The following is a 12,891-nucleotide window of genomic DNA, read 5'->3' as shown; positions in this document are numbered from 1 at the left end:
GATTGTCCGTCGCCTATCTGAACCAATCAGATTGTCCGTCGCCTATCTGAACCAATCTGATTGTTTTTCTTACACAAAAAATTATTCCGTTTTCAAAACACTTTTGTGCAAGAAATGCTCCCATGAGCCTGTGTTTAGTGCCTACAGAGGTCTTCTTTTTGCCACTGGTACAGGAGAGTACGGGTCCCACCTTGCCACAGCCAGGCACCTCCACGCTATCGACGGGCCGCGGAATCTCGATGGAGCGCACGTTGCCGTACTTGCAACACTCCTCCCGGATGTCCTCCAGGATCTCCTCGTAGTCCTCGTCGTCCACCAGCTCCTCGGGCATGACCATGTTGAGGAGGCACAGCACCTCCGTGGGCATGCCGGAGCTCTGCAGCCGCTGCAGCCCTGGAACCTGCAGCGTCACCGGCGTCTCGATGATGGCCGTCTGTCCCGGGGGGCGACAAGAGTGTCAGATACCCCCTGATCGTCCAATCGTCTCGAGTAACAGCGAGAAATTTACATGGACCCAAATAAACCCAAGAAATAGGGGCATTAAGCTTCCTGGGAGGCACCCAGGAACCAAGTTGGGTTTAGGACATCAGAAAGGCGGCAGCCGAGGGCAAATACTCACAGCGTTGGCATTCTTAGCCCCCACGCTTGCCCGCTGGACGATGAGCTTCTTGTCTCCGAGCTGCATGCCATTGAGTCCAGCCACGGCCTGCGGGATGCATCCCACACAAGCGTCAGCAATTCCATCCGGAAGCCCCGAGTCACCCCAGACCTTCCAGCTGCTGCCCCACCTCACGCACCTGGTCAGTGGCACTGATGTCCACGTATTCACAGAAAGCATAACCCTTAGACAGTGACGTGGCACTGTCCTTCACAAGGTTGAAGGCCTTAAGAGGTCCGAACGACGTCAAGAGTTCCTTCACCTGGGCAAGAGGAGGAGACGCGGGGGGGCGATTAGCCCGACAGTCCAGGCACGGCGCCTCGCTAGAAATGCTAATCTTAACTGTGGGAGAAGCAGCATGTTAAACTTTGCAAAACGACATGAGGAAACAGTGAAGACATCAGGAAAATGGCTTTATGACAAGTGGCTCGACATTACGGTGCAACACTAGAGCTCAAAGCCCCCTGTGCCCTTTCTGCATGACTTACTTACTGGGAGCGTACAAAAGTAACTATTTTGATTCTTGTCAATGAATGATAACACAGATTCCCCCCCCCCCCCCATCCTACAGCATATACAACACAACTGAATTCCTAATCAAGTTCTCTGATAATTCCAACTACGAATTTTGAAATATGGACCGAGTTGCATCTGATTTTAAGGGCCACAATAATTAAGCTAGATGGTATATAAAAAAAAAACTAAATAAAAACAGCTAATTATATGTTAAGTGTTCCATGTATACAATGTGGAGGGGGGGGGGCGACTCGGCAGAACACAAACCCAGCCGAATCACTGACTTCCTGTTCTTAAAACCAAGAACCACATTGGTGCAGTTAATTAGAGGGACAAAGCCTACAGGAGATAAACTCACAGGTAAAGCTAAGAGCCGCCACAGGGTCCTGCTAAAGGGGCCACGGCTTGAAGCCAAACAGGACGAAATAGCTCTGCTAACATCATTCCTCACTTATTCTACAGGAATCTACTGTAAAGCCGCATTAACCACTGACTTCAGAAAGGAGTCACCTGGGACACTGGCAGCCACAAGAGGGCGCTACCTCCTACCTTCTCTTAGGGGCAAAAAAAAAAAAAAAATCAAATTTATACCCTGTGATCAGCATAATAAGTCTCTCCCCAGCCTTCAACCCCCAAAAAAAGGACCCCATATGCTTAAGAGCACTCCAGGACAGAGCCCCCCCACAGGGGCAGGCCGTCGACAGGGAGGATATCCGTGCGAGGGACGGAATGTCTTACTTGCCTTGTGTTACATGTTGGCATGGCAGCAGTAGGTCAGTACTACTGAACAAATTATGAGCGAAGACTTAACGATCTTACAGGCCCCTAGCTGGGGACAAAGTGGGGAACAAAAATGAAAGAGCTGTAAGTATCAAAGCGGTAGCAGGGACTGCAAAAAAAATGTAAACACCAGGATACAAGCAGCGGTTTCCATTTCACCTGTCTATGGCACATTTACTGGCTTTGACGTGAAATACATTAACAGTTCTGCTGGATTCAAACTCTCTCCCCCCAGTGCTGCTTTGGTACAGCCTTCCTCTTGACTTGGATTACATGTGACTCACACTGGATAAGAAAGATTACGATGACAATCCGAAAAGGAGGAAAAAAATCAAAGAAAAACAAACTGACTGCACTTCTCACTTACCTTTCACTGAAACCGCGATCACTATCTTGTGGGCTGAGTCTTGCCATTTTTAACAGTTTAGGCTAAAGTGAGTGGGACACCGGAGCTCAAAATGTTACAATGCAGGGGTGGACGCAAAACGTTTTGCGATTAACTTTTGCAAAATAAATAGGTAAACTATTAAATGCCTGTATGGATTATGTCTATAATGGGCCGATTTCAGTGGGGTGGCGATATAGGAAGAAAAAAAAAAAATCATAAAAGATGCTAATGAGAAGTAGAAAATGTCTAAAATGTGACCCTTTCAACACTTTCAGAGTAAGACGACCTCATCTGTGCATGTTGTTATGGTAATATTATCCATCACTGACGTCATAACAGAATAGGGCATGGGGCACGATGTGAAAACTCCAGTGAAGCTGATAATCGTTCACCGGGAAAAAGGTCCGAAGTATTTTCTGCCTTTCGAGCGACACAGCAATGTAGGGAACGATTCTTCCGCAGCTCCCCATCGCTGTTAACGGGATGTGAAGTCATCGTTCTCAGTGTGCGGACATGGACGTGAGACACGGCACGTCTGCGAATACTGAAGCGTTTGGGGACTTGGTCGATCTCCCCCACATTTCAAGCACAGTCTATGGTAGTGTTTCCCAGCCCAGTCCTCGGGGGTACCCCCCCGGTCAGTCCACGTTTTTGCTTCCTCTCAGCACACCTGTACCAGGTATTCGGTGTTCCTGATTGGCTGGGAGCTAGGAGGGAGCGAAAATGTGGACAGTCGGCGGTTCCCCGAGGACTGGGATTGGGCAAACACAGGTGTACGGCAATGTGGAGGTATTCGTCAGTTAGGTGACGCGCAGATGACTCGATTTTAAATTTTCATGCAGCAAAACGACGCGGCTGATTCATCCGACTAACACTCAGCAATTAACCCGATATACAAATATTCCAGGGTACCCAGCAACAGGCAGCACAGGGACTGGCTACGTGACTGGTTTGGCAAGCCGCCAGCTGTAAGGCACGTTTCCCAAAGCCTTTGTTGCTAATAAGGTTATTTGCTAACAACATTAGATAACAACTGAATGGTTCCAACTATGCAAGTCGATAACATGAGGTTTTGGGAAACGTACCTTTTACATTAGCGGGGTCTCAATATCTTCATAATTTACAGCTGGATAAACAATGAGCGTAATGTAACTGTCAACTCATTACCTACATGTCTAATAAATGTTTAATAAATCCCATGAATATCTTTAAAAAAAAAAAAAAAAAACCTCAAATGTGCGGCTATTTTCAGCAGCTAGCTTTAAACATGATGCTGACATTTGACCCCCCAGTATCTTGTAATGAATTTTAAGCGGTGAGGTAACTTTGACAGGCTTTCTTTTCCTACTAATCAGTTACACAGAGACGAGTGTTTATTTTATGTATGTATGTGCGTGCGCGTGCGTGCGTGCGTGCGTGTGCGTGTGTGTGCATGCCTGCTTGAGTTCCACGTGCAGCAGTGGGACAGAAACACAGGAGGGTTGTGGGTCGGCTCCCCGGCGACAGAGACTGAGGGCGGGGTACCTGATCGTCACTGAGATAGTTGGGCAGGCCTCCGACAAAGAGCTTGTGTGGCGAGTCTGGAACCACGGTGGAGACGACCCCTGCAGACAGAGCGGCACGGCGCCCAAAGCCGGCCGATCACAGCAAACCGTCAACATGCCGGATAATGACCACGAGCAAACGGCGCGAGTGAAATAAGCCAACTTCAAATCAGTATGACGTCGTTATCTCCTATATAATATCAGATAAATGTAACTCCAGCAAAAAAATACCTAAATACTGGGGCAGTTTGACGACTGTTTTTTGTCTCTCCCATCTTGCTCTCCATGGGAGATGCTGACACATGCAGCACCAGTCAAAAGTATGGACACACCTGCTCTTAATGCATTTGTCTCTATTTTAGCTGTTATTCACCTTATAGTAAAAGGCCTTTGGGCATGGAAGTTATGCATATGAAGTACTGCAAAGACAAAATTTTTGTCTCTTCAAAATAGGAGCCATTGGCTTCGATGACAGCATTGCGGACTCAACCAGCTAACATATGTACCCACCTGGACCGTTTCTCCAACAGTCCTCGAGTTTCCACAAGTTCTGCGCGCAAGCTGGCTACCTTACTCTTACTCTCATCCAACTGATCCCAAACCAGCTCTATAGAGTTTAGGTTGGGGGGCTGTGGGGACCATCTCTTTCCTAGTTCACAAGGTAATAAGCTACTTGCATAACCTTCAAGGTGGGCTTTGGGTCATTATCTTGCTGAAAAACAAGTCATTTTCAGTAGGTGTGTCCAGAATTTTTAACTAGAATAGGAGCCAGCAACCCTAGAACAATTTGGGGGTTAGGGTCCTTGCTCAAGGGCCCAGTGGTGAAATCACTCTGCCAACCCTGCCAACCAGCAACCTTCTTTTCATGGGCAAACATCACAGAGCCACACAACACCCCTATGTTAACAGTAAGAAGTGAGTGACTGAGCTGTGTGTGTGTGTGTGTGGCTCAGCTGGTTAGGATGCCAGCGTTATCATCAGAAGATCACTGGTTCACATCACTGGTGATCACACCACTGGGCCGGCGAGTTTGCTCTAGGGACAGGCTGACCCTGATTTCTCAAAAAAAAAAAAAAAAAAAAACATTCTTCACTTTGGATAAAACTGTCTGCTAAATATTTACAACATTAAGTAAATAAAAGTGAAAGTCTCCCTCTTTATATGACAAGACATCCGCAGCTTGCGAAGGACAGTCAGTCCGTAACGAGTACAAAAAACTGGCCTTGCCGATCGGCTCTTCAAAGGTAAATAAAGATTAAGGTTATGACGGCGACAAGCAAAACGGACCTGGTACGTGGAAGGCGGGCTGCTCTGAGATGCCAGGCAGGGGGCGATAGTCGTGGGGCCGCCTGATTTTTAACGACTGACCCTGGAAAATGATGCCGTCGAAGGCCATTGCCTGCGTGGTCTCATCCACGGACCGAAACTAGGGCAGAACGAAGAACGTCGTTAATCAGGGAAGGCTGCGGTCTCCGCCTGGACACAGCAGCCATTAGGCAGGAAAGACTCTTACTTCAAGGAAGGCAAAGTTCTTGTCCTGGTTTATCTGAACAGCGAGGACGGGATTGGTGGGACCTTGACATAAGCCAGCCAATCGCATCTGGGTATTGAAGAAATCCGCCATGGCCTCCTAAAAAGACAGGCAGACACACTGAATGAAGACAGGCAGACGTCTGAAGACATCAAAACAGGCAAACGAGAAAAAAAATGACTGACAAGTCTAGTACATTTATCTATTTATTTTGCGGACACTTTCATCCAAAGCAACATACATTTCATTGAAGAAGCAGGACCAGACAGTTCCTAGAGCAAATAGTGCTTAAGGGCTGCGCTCGGGGGCCCAATGGTGAAATCACTCTGCTGCCCAAGGGATTTGAACCAACAACCTTCTTGTGACCGGCTCAGTGTCCTAACTCACTGAGCTACACATGACACCAGTATGCATGACAGAAGGCAACGCGGGACTTTGCCTGGACTCACCTCCGTCAGGCCGAAGGGGATGTTGCCGACATAAAGCCGCCTGGCCTGCCGGGTCATCTGGCTGCCGACCATCGGCACCTGGGTGGGCGTCACTGCCACGCCGCTGGTGGTGGATGTTGCCAGTAAAGCTATCGTGGGGATCTGCCCTGCAGCTGTGGGGAGGAGAAAGGGCTTCAAGACCCCAACCAGGGACGGCCAGAACATCCGGATCGTCGCCTTCATTTGCTTCTAACCCCTAGGTTTAAGCTCTCTTCACACTGTCTGAAATCATCCCAAGTGTTATTCCCTCTTTGACCAGCAGGGGGGAGGAGGGCACTCCAGAATAAATGCTTTCATTGCAACCAATATACCATAACCTTGCAATACTGAACTAGCACACATGGAAGCGTCGCATCCAAACCTTGCATTGCCTTGTACTGCATGGGGGTGATGTGCTCGAATCCCGGAGGGGGAACATCCCAGTACTTGTATGTCCTTTTCTTACGGCTTCTCCGAGGAGAGTAGCTGCCCAAACACAAAACAGAAGGTTGTTTTCCCCAAACAATACAGTGTAAACACTCAGAATCTGGCAAAAACAAACAGATGGCAGAATGTTTACATTTAACTTTGGATCGCAGGCAGTTTAAGGTCATGAGGGTGTGACCATGCGCCACTTTTTAGGCTGGCTTTGAGGTCCCATCGCTATGGCGGGGGCTACTTATAAACGCCAGTTAAAATTTAATATGGGTACAGTCCCCCTTCCCACCACGAAGAAACCAATTGGTTGATTGTGAAAGAAACTTGTTAAGAGGCCTCAAACCATGCTAGATATCAGCTTCAGTGCCTGTAACCGGGACCGTGAGGGGGGGTACCTGTGCTTCTTGTGCTCGCGTGAGCTGCTCCGTCGGTCACGACCCTTGCGGTCGCGGCTGCTGCTGCGCTTCTCGTGACTCCGCCCCCTGGAGTCCTTGCTCCAGCGGCGGTGCTTCTCGCCACGGCTCAGAGACCGGCTGCGGCTACGCTTCTTGTGTCGCTCCTTCTCCCGCTCTGGGGGACGACACCGTGGTACCAGTGAGACGGTGGGCGGAGCGACATGACTGCCCCCCTACCATCCATTTCGATAAATCCAAGATGTGTAACTCAGAGGGATTATGAATGTGTGTCCGGATGGTTGTGGGTTTGAAGCCCATGAGTCACAGAGTAATCATATTACCAACTTCCCTGGGGTGCTGGATGCTGACTGACCCAGCGCTATGCCTTAAAAGTCACTTACGGAGACCAAGATGTGGTACGGGGTCTAACTCCCCAGTTTCCTCACCAGAATGAAGCACCTCCATTCAATTCACATATTCAATCACACCCTCCTGAAACAAACACACCCATCTCTCAATGGCTAATAATTTCAAGGGCACAAGGACATCCCCTTGAATGTCAGTCTGTTGTGAAACAATAAAAACATAACCAGACTAATTAATGATATAGGAGCACAGTGGTGAGTACAGTTGCCTCACGCCTCCGAGTCTGGAGGCCTGAATTTTGCCTCTGCTCTCTGTATGGGGAATTTGCCTGGAATAGGCTCCAGGGGAGCCTGACTAAGATAACTGGTTGGACGATGGATGGGTAATTAATATCGTTTCAATCTGACAGACAGCACTTTATTAAACTAGCAATAAAATATCACCTTTCTATCCCAGCAGGTCCTTCATATAGAAGCTTAAATAAATCCCTGAAGGTGCAGTTTTCAGTGAAGCATTTAAACGCAGGTGCTGCTCGAGGAATCAGCTTCATGCATCAGTTATAACAGCGTTACGGTAATGCACCGCTGCAAAAGTACAGACACGGAGCGGCCAATGCATCTTACGTAAATCGGTAATAACCAATTACCGCAATCGCAGGCATAGTCAGAGCGCAGATATGAATGACTGGAACTGCTAGTTTATCAAACACGGCGGCACTTAGTGCTCGTCTAGCCGAATCAGGTCGTTTCGAATGACATTTTAGTGATTTAGTGATAAGGAGCTGATATGACAAGATTGCCATTTGATAGGTACATAAATCAATCCTACTTTCGACTCCGTTGTAACGCATGTTGTATATTTCAGTTGCGTTAGTATGGCTTAAGTTTATTCAGTTTACTGGATTCTCTGCACTTTAATGAAGTTATATGTGTATTGTTATATAACTGTACATCATTGTTAGTTACTGCTATCCGCTGTAAAGGTAGATACAGGTGCAAGACTTTGCAATAACGACCTAAAAGCAGTTGTTATGATTCCAGGGAACGCGGCTGATTTTTAGAGTCTATACATCATGAAGAAACGGCGATCGTGTGAGAAAGACTTATTCTGTACGGATGACAGGGCCAGCATTTCGGACCCAAGGGAAAGGCTATTGTGCATCGGAAAGAGACAAAATCATATCATTATATAGAAAACTCGTCGTAGTATTTAAAAACCAAGTAACTAACACTGTTATTAAGTGCGGACTTTAAATCAAGTGGTCGCGGTCGTTTTTATTTGCATAAAACTTTAAACGTGATCTTGAAAATATAACGCTTGCAACAAACATCCATGCATAGTGTGTTACTGCGAATGAAAATACGCGGGTCGCAATTTATGATCCAAGTGTATAATGGTAAATAATTAAATAAATAAAACCGCAGGCTTTCACATCGAGTGCACCCCAATAACGTTTCATTGAAATGTCCATGTTATGTACGCCGGGCACTGATGGATGCAGGCCTAGCGATCTCTATAACAATGCCAAGCAAAGAATGTCACTGATTTACCAAAGCGGTCAGTTTTCGGGGATCCTGCGGCAGCTGGGAGAAGAAGAATCGGGCAGGTTTCAGAATCGGCGAGCGCTCGGATAAAAGGCACCGATTTCCCAGCCGCGCTTTTCTTTTCGGAACCAGCAGAAGTGCCCTCCGCACCATCCTCGGCGCTAGGACACGCCGGCCACTTTATTACCCTAAAACAGGGAGCATACACCGATCTTCAAAGCCAAACTTACCTTGCCGATTTTCGCTTAACTGCTTCTCAAACTCATCGAAATCGGACATTTTTCAGTCCGTACTAAAGACGTATTGCAAAATAAGCAGAGGTCCAACAGTAGGCCTTTGAATGGGCTACAGGCTGCATTGGGTTCTGCTGCTTTTTCTTCCGAGTCGCCTGCCCCTCCTCCCCCGAAGTCATCGGCTCTTCCTCGGTTGTATCACACACAGGTTCGGAAACATTCGATGCGCATTACCGTCCCCTCCTGCACTGGAGGGTTAAGGACAACGTGATTATATCGAACCAAAATTGAAATGTGCAAGTTGACTTTCCTAGTTATACGTCTTCATTTTTATTCTGGGTTTAACAACCATGAGTTTATGACGTATTTTACATGATTAGTTGGCGACTGGACCTTATTGTTTATATCTCTTATTAAGGATCCATCCATCCATACATCAATTATCAAAACCACACACTTACAATCCGAGTCTAGTTTCATATGCTGCGCTGCTGAGCGACCCGCAGAATATTATGCATGAGTACAAGTCACAAGCCCCGTTTCCACTAACACGGGGCCGGTTCTAGCTTGGTGCCTTTTGAGACCGAGGCAAAAAGATGCAGACTCTCCCCGTCGGGGAATCGAACCCCGGTCTCCCGCGTGACAGGCGGGGATACTCACCACTATACTAACGAGGAGATGTACGCGCACTACTTTTACATCTTCAAGATAAACAGCGGATGACTACTAACATTTGCGAGTAATCAATGACTGAGCTTCATGTCATGACCATGGTGCTCAAGAGAAGAAAAAATACATAATGTACGTCCACTGATACCAGAACAACCATATAGCTTTATACTAAGACGATGATTAAACGGAAAATTCCTTTACAAAACACTGCCACAAAATCATAGTTTCGCAATATTACATCGTGCAACGGGACACAGTGTAAGTACGTGAAGTCGGTAATTAAATCAAGAAAAAAAAGTGAGAGGAAAAGAATACTTTTCTATTATCATATTTTTCTAACTGGCCAAACTGAGTCATATTTTGATTATACACACTAACAGAAAAACAGTGCAAATCTCCGGTAGTCCGTTTCACTTGCGCTCCGCTATGGGGCAGTAACAAGCAGAGCTTAAGTGTGGAAGGAAAAAAAAAACACAGGACAGCATCAATCCCAACTTCACAAACGCCGGAGATCGAGATGCTGTAAGCATGACAATTAACATCTTTATCCAAGGGAACAGCTGCAAGACACAGATGCCGCGCCTAACAAAGGTAGGATCGATTCCGAAGTTCAGACATTTACAGACGCGGACTCTTCTGGAGTTGATTTTTTTCGGGAGATACGCATCAACTTCAAAAGTATGAACCGCATTATATCTATATCTGTTATGACGTTGTAGCTATTGATACTGATGCATCACAAAAATAATTTAAATGTTTTTTCATTCTGACATATGTTCGTTCGGACGAGGATTTTATTATATGAGATAAGTTTTAAATGAAAACTTTTTTTAATCTATATGATTAATTCTCGAATCTAAGCCAGACTTCACATAAATCATTCATTCATAAATATAATGGAACATACAACATCCAGGTATCCATGAAATTTATGATCAGGCTATACGTTTGTGATAACAACAAAACAACACAACATGTATATTTACAATATATGGGCCTATTGTTTAATATTGCCTCCAAATTATAGCCAGACAATAACGCAATAGGCCGACATCAAACTATTTTCATGTAAAACAAAAGTGCTGGCAGTTTGCTTGTGCTTACAGACCCCGCCTTGAGCCCATCCAGAAAGATCCCAAAAATAACCGACAAGCAAAGGTTGTAACAATCTGAGCATGTTTAGTTTAATGTAATCAGGAGCCGAATTAATAATGCGAATAAATGATCAAACCGAAAGTCTGTAGTCGGGAATATCCGATAACGTCTTTGACGTGCAGTTAAGATAGTCAGAGGAAAAACCTTGTAGTTTACTTATATATATGCCTAAATATATGAGTGTGTCTCTCCGGTGATTTAATGATGAATATAACGATTACATATCAAATCACACATTAAGCAATTATTATATTACTAGGTTGAACGTTTTCACTATGTCTGTCGTCACCTTGATTTCACGATTTTGACTATTCTTCTTATCCCAGATTGAACAAGTCATTGTGGCGATGCAAGATCCCGACATGGGGATAAAGATGAAGAATCAAAGACTGTTAATCACAGTGATTCCACATGCGATGACAGGTGCACGATACATATTTTACTTTTTAAAAATAATTTTTCGTGCCGCCCGGGTTGTCTTACACCCGGCCGTGCAGTGTCCCGGGGGCCGGGTCCTAATGGTCATTTAAGCCCTTCACAGGAAAGCCCATACATCGGCGGTCTTCGGGAATCCTGTGCATTAAGACTGTCATCGATCTCCTTGCGCTCATATTTATTTATGTAATTTATTTATCGAGTTCAGCGTTTTTGATTTATGACGGCTTAATGCATTTCTCGACTCTAACTAGATGCCTTCCTCGCTATGCCTTCCCAGGAAATGATATCGTGGAGTGGCTAATTCAGAAGTACTCCATCATGGAAGAAGGTAGGGCCGAGAAGTATGTAGGGAAGCGTTACCTGGTGCTCTTATGTGAGGTTAATCGATTGTTTTTTTCCCTTCGTGACGACGATGGCGCCCCTGCTGGCGAAAGACGTCATCAGGTTTTTTTTTTTTTGTAATAAAATAACAGAAATAAACGAGTCTTTTGAATAATAAATACAAATGAAGTAATAGAATTTGTCATCCATACAACAGATTAGCCTAGCTGCATTTATGTGTAAGCATATGCAATTCACGTGTCTGACAGAAGCATGTTCTGTTCCATTGATATTGCTGAGCCTGTGAATTAATAAATGTCAGAATTGAGCTTGTCCATAACATAGACACCCCATTCGCCTGAAGCTTTTGGGATTTTCTTCCCCTGGCGTCAATTTATCTGCTGAATTATTTATCTTTCTGCTGAGAGGCTATTAGTACAAATAATCTGTAGGCCAGTCCCGAGTCGCGCCGCTACGCATGCTGAGCTGTACGGTTTGATAGTCCCGATGCAAACTTCGCTGATAGCCAGAGGCAGTCAGTCATGCCTGGAGAAATATCGCTATCCGTCTCCCTCATTATGCACTTCTGCAAGACGCTGTTGTCCTGAATTCCCGGGCGATGCAGATGAGGTTTTAAATAGCAAGGGAGCAGATTTCCCTGATTTACAGCCCAGATTGGAAAAGAAGTCGGAATGGAAAGGAGGGGACTTTTAGGCAGTAGATGGCAGATGCATTAACAGACTTGAATGGGCAAAAAACCTGTTGCCCCGGTAAGCAGTTACCCCTCCCTGTAAACACTAGGCTTCCCCCTAGCAGCGCTGTTGCTGCGCCGGTCTGAAACCCCCGGGAGCGCCTGACTGCCAATGGCCGCGGAGGCAGCCGGAAAGTGGAAAGTCCCAATTACTCGTAATTAATTATAGTTCCGATGAGGAATGCACCATCCCCGCGGCTTATTCTGTGCACCATGTCAACGTTTTTTCCAGTTACTTGCTATACCGTAAAATAAAATATAATATGCCTACTCAGTTTCTAGTTATCGTGTGTTCTACTGTATTCCACTGACAAAAATTTAGAGAATTACTATGCCTAAATCTGGGCTACGAGTAGTGGATTTGTTTGAGCTTTGAGTAGTTTACGTGGAAATGAGTGACCACTTTGTGTGTTTTCAGAGGCACTTCATGTGGGGAATCTGATCGTGAAGCACGGCTACATTTACCCCCTAAAGGACCCCAGGACGCTCGTCCTGCGGCCCGACGAGACGCCGTATCGCTTCCAGGTAACCTAAAACCACGGTTTCTTCAGATGGAGGGCAGCGCGAGAGGGTGGTGGCCATGTGGGGGGGCACGCATATCGAAACTATTCGTTGGAGAGACTGCGGAATTACCGTGTAGGACAGTATTTCTCAATCTGGTCCGGGCTCCAGAGCTGAGAGGGTGCAAAAACGT

The 12,891-nt window shown here is 46.0% G+C and overlaps 1 non-coding gene across 1 annotated transcript; it reads right to left on the bottom strand.

The window, feature by feature from the left end:
- Nucleotides 1-9,465: 9,465 nt before the first annotated feature.
- Nucleotides 9,466-9,537, bottom strand: trnad-guc (transfer RNA aspartic acid (anticodon GUC)). Its single transcript has one exon. It is a non-coding gene; the product is annotated as a tRNA-Asp (tRNA).
- Between the last annotated feature and the right edge of the window lie 3,354 nt (nucleotides 9,538-12,891).

This window comes from Brienomyrus brachyistius, unplaced genomic scaffold, assembly GCF_023856365.1.
Source record: "Brienomyrus brachyistius isolate T26 unplaced genomic scaffold, BBRACH_0.4 scaffold137, whole genome shotgun sequence".
Lineage (NCBI taxonomy): Eukaryota > Metazoa > Chordata > Actinopteri > Osteoglossiformes > Mormyridae > Brienomyrus > Brienomyrus brachyistius.
The sequence above is the reverse complement of the archived record's forward strand: the minus strand, read 5'-3'. Positions and strand labels throughout refer to the sequence as shown.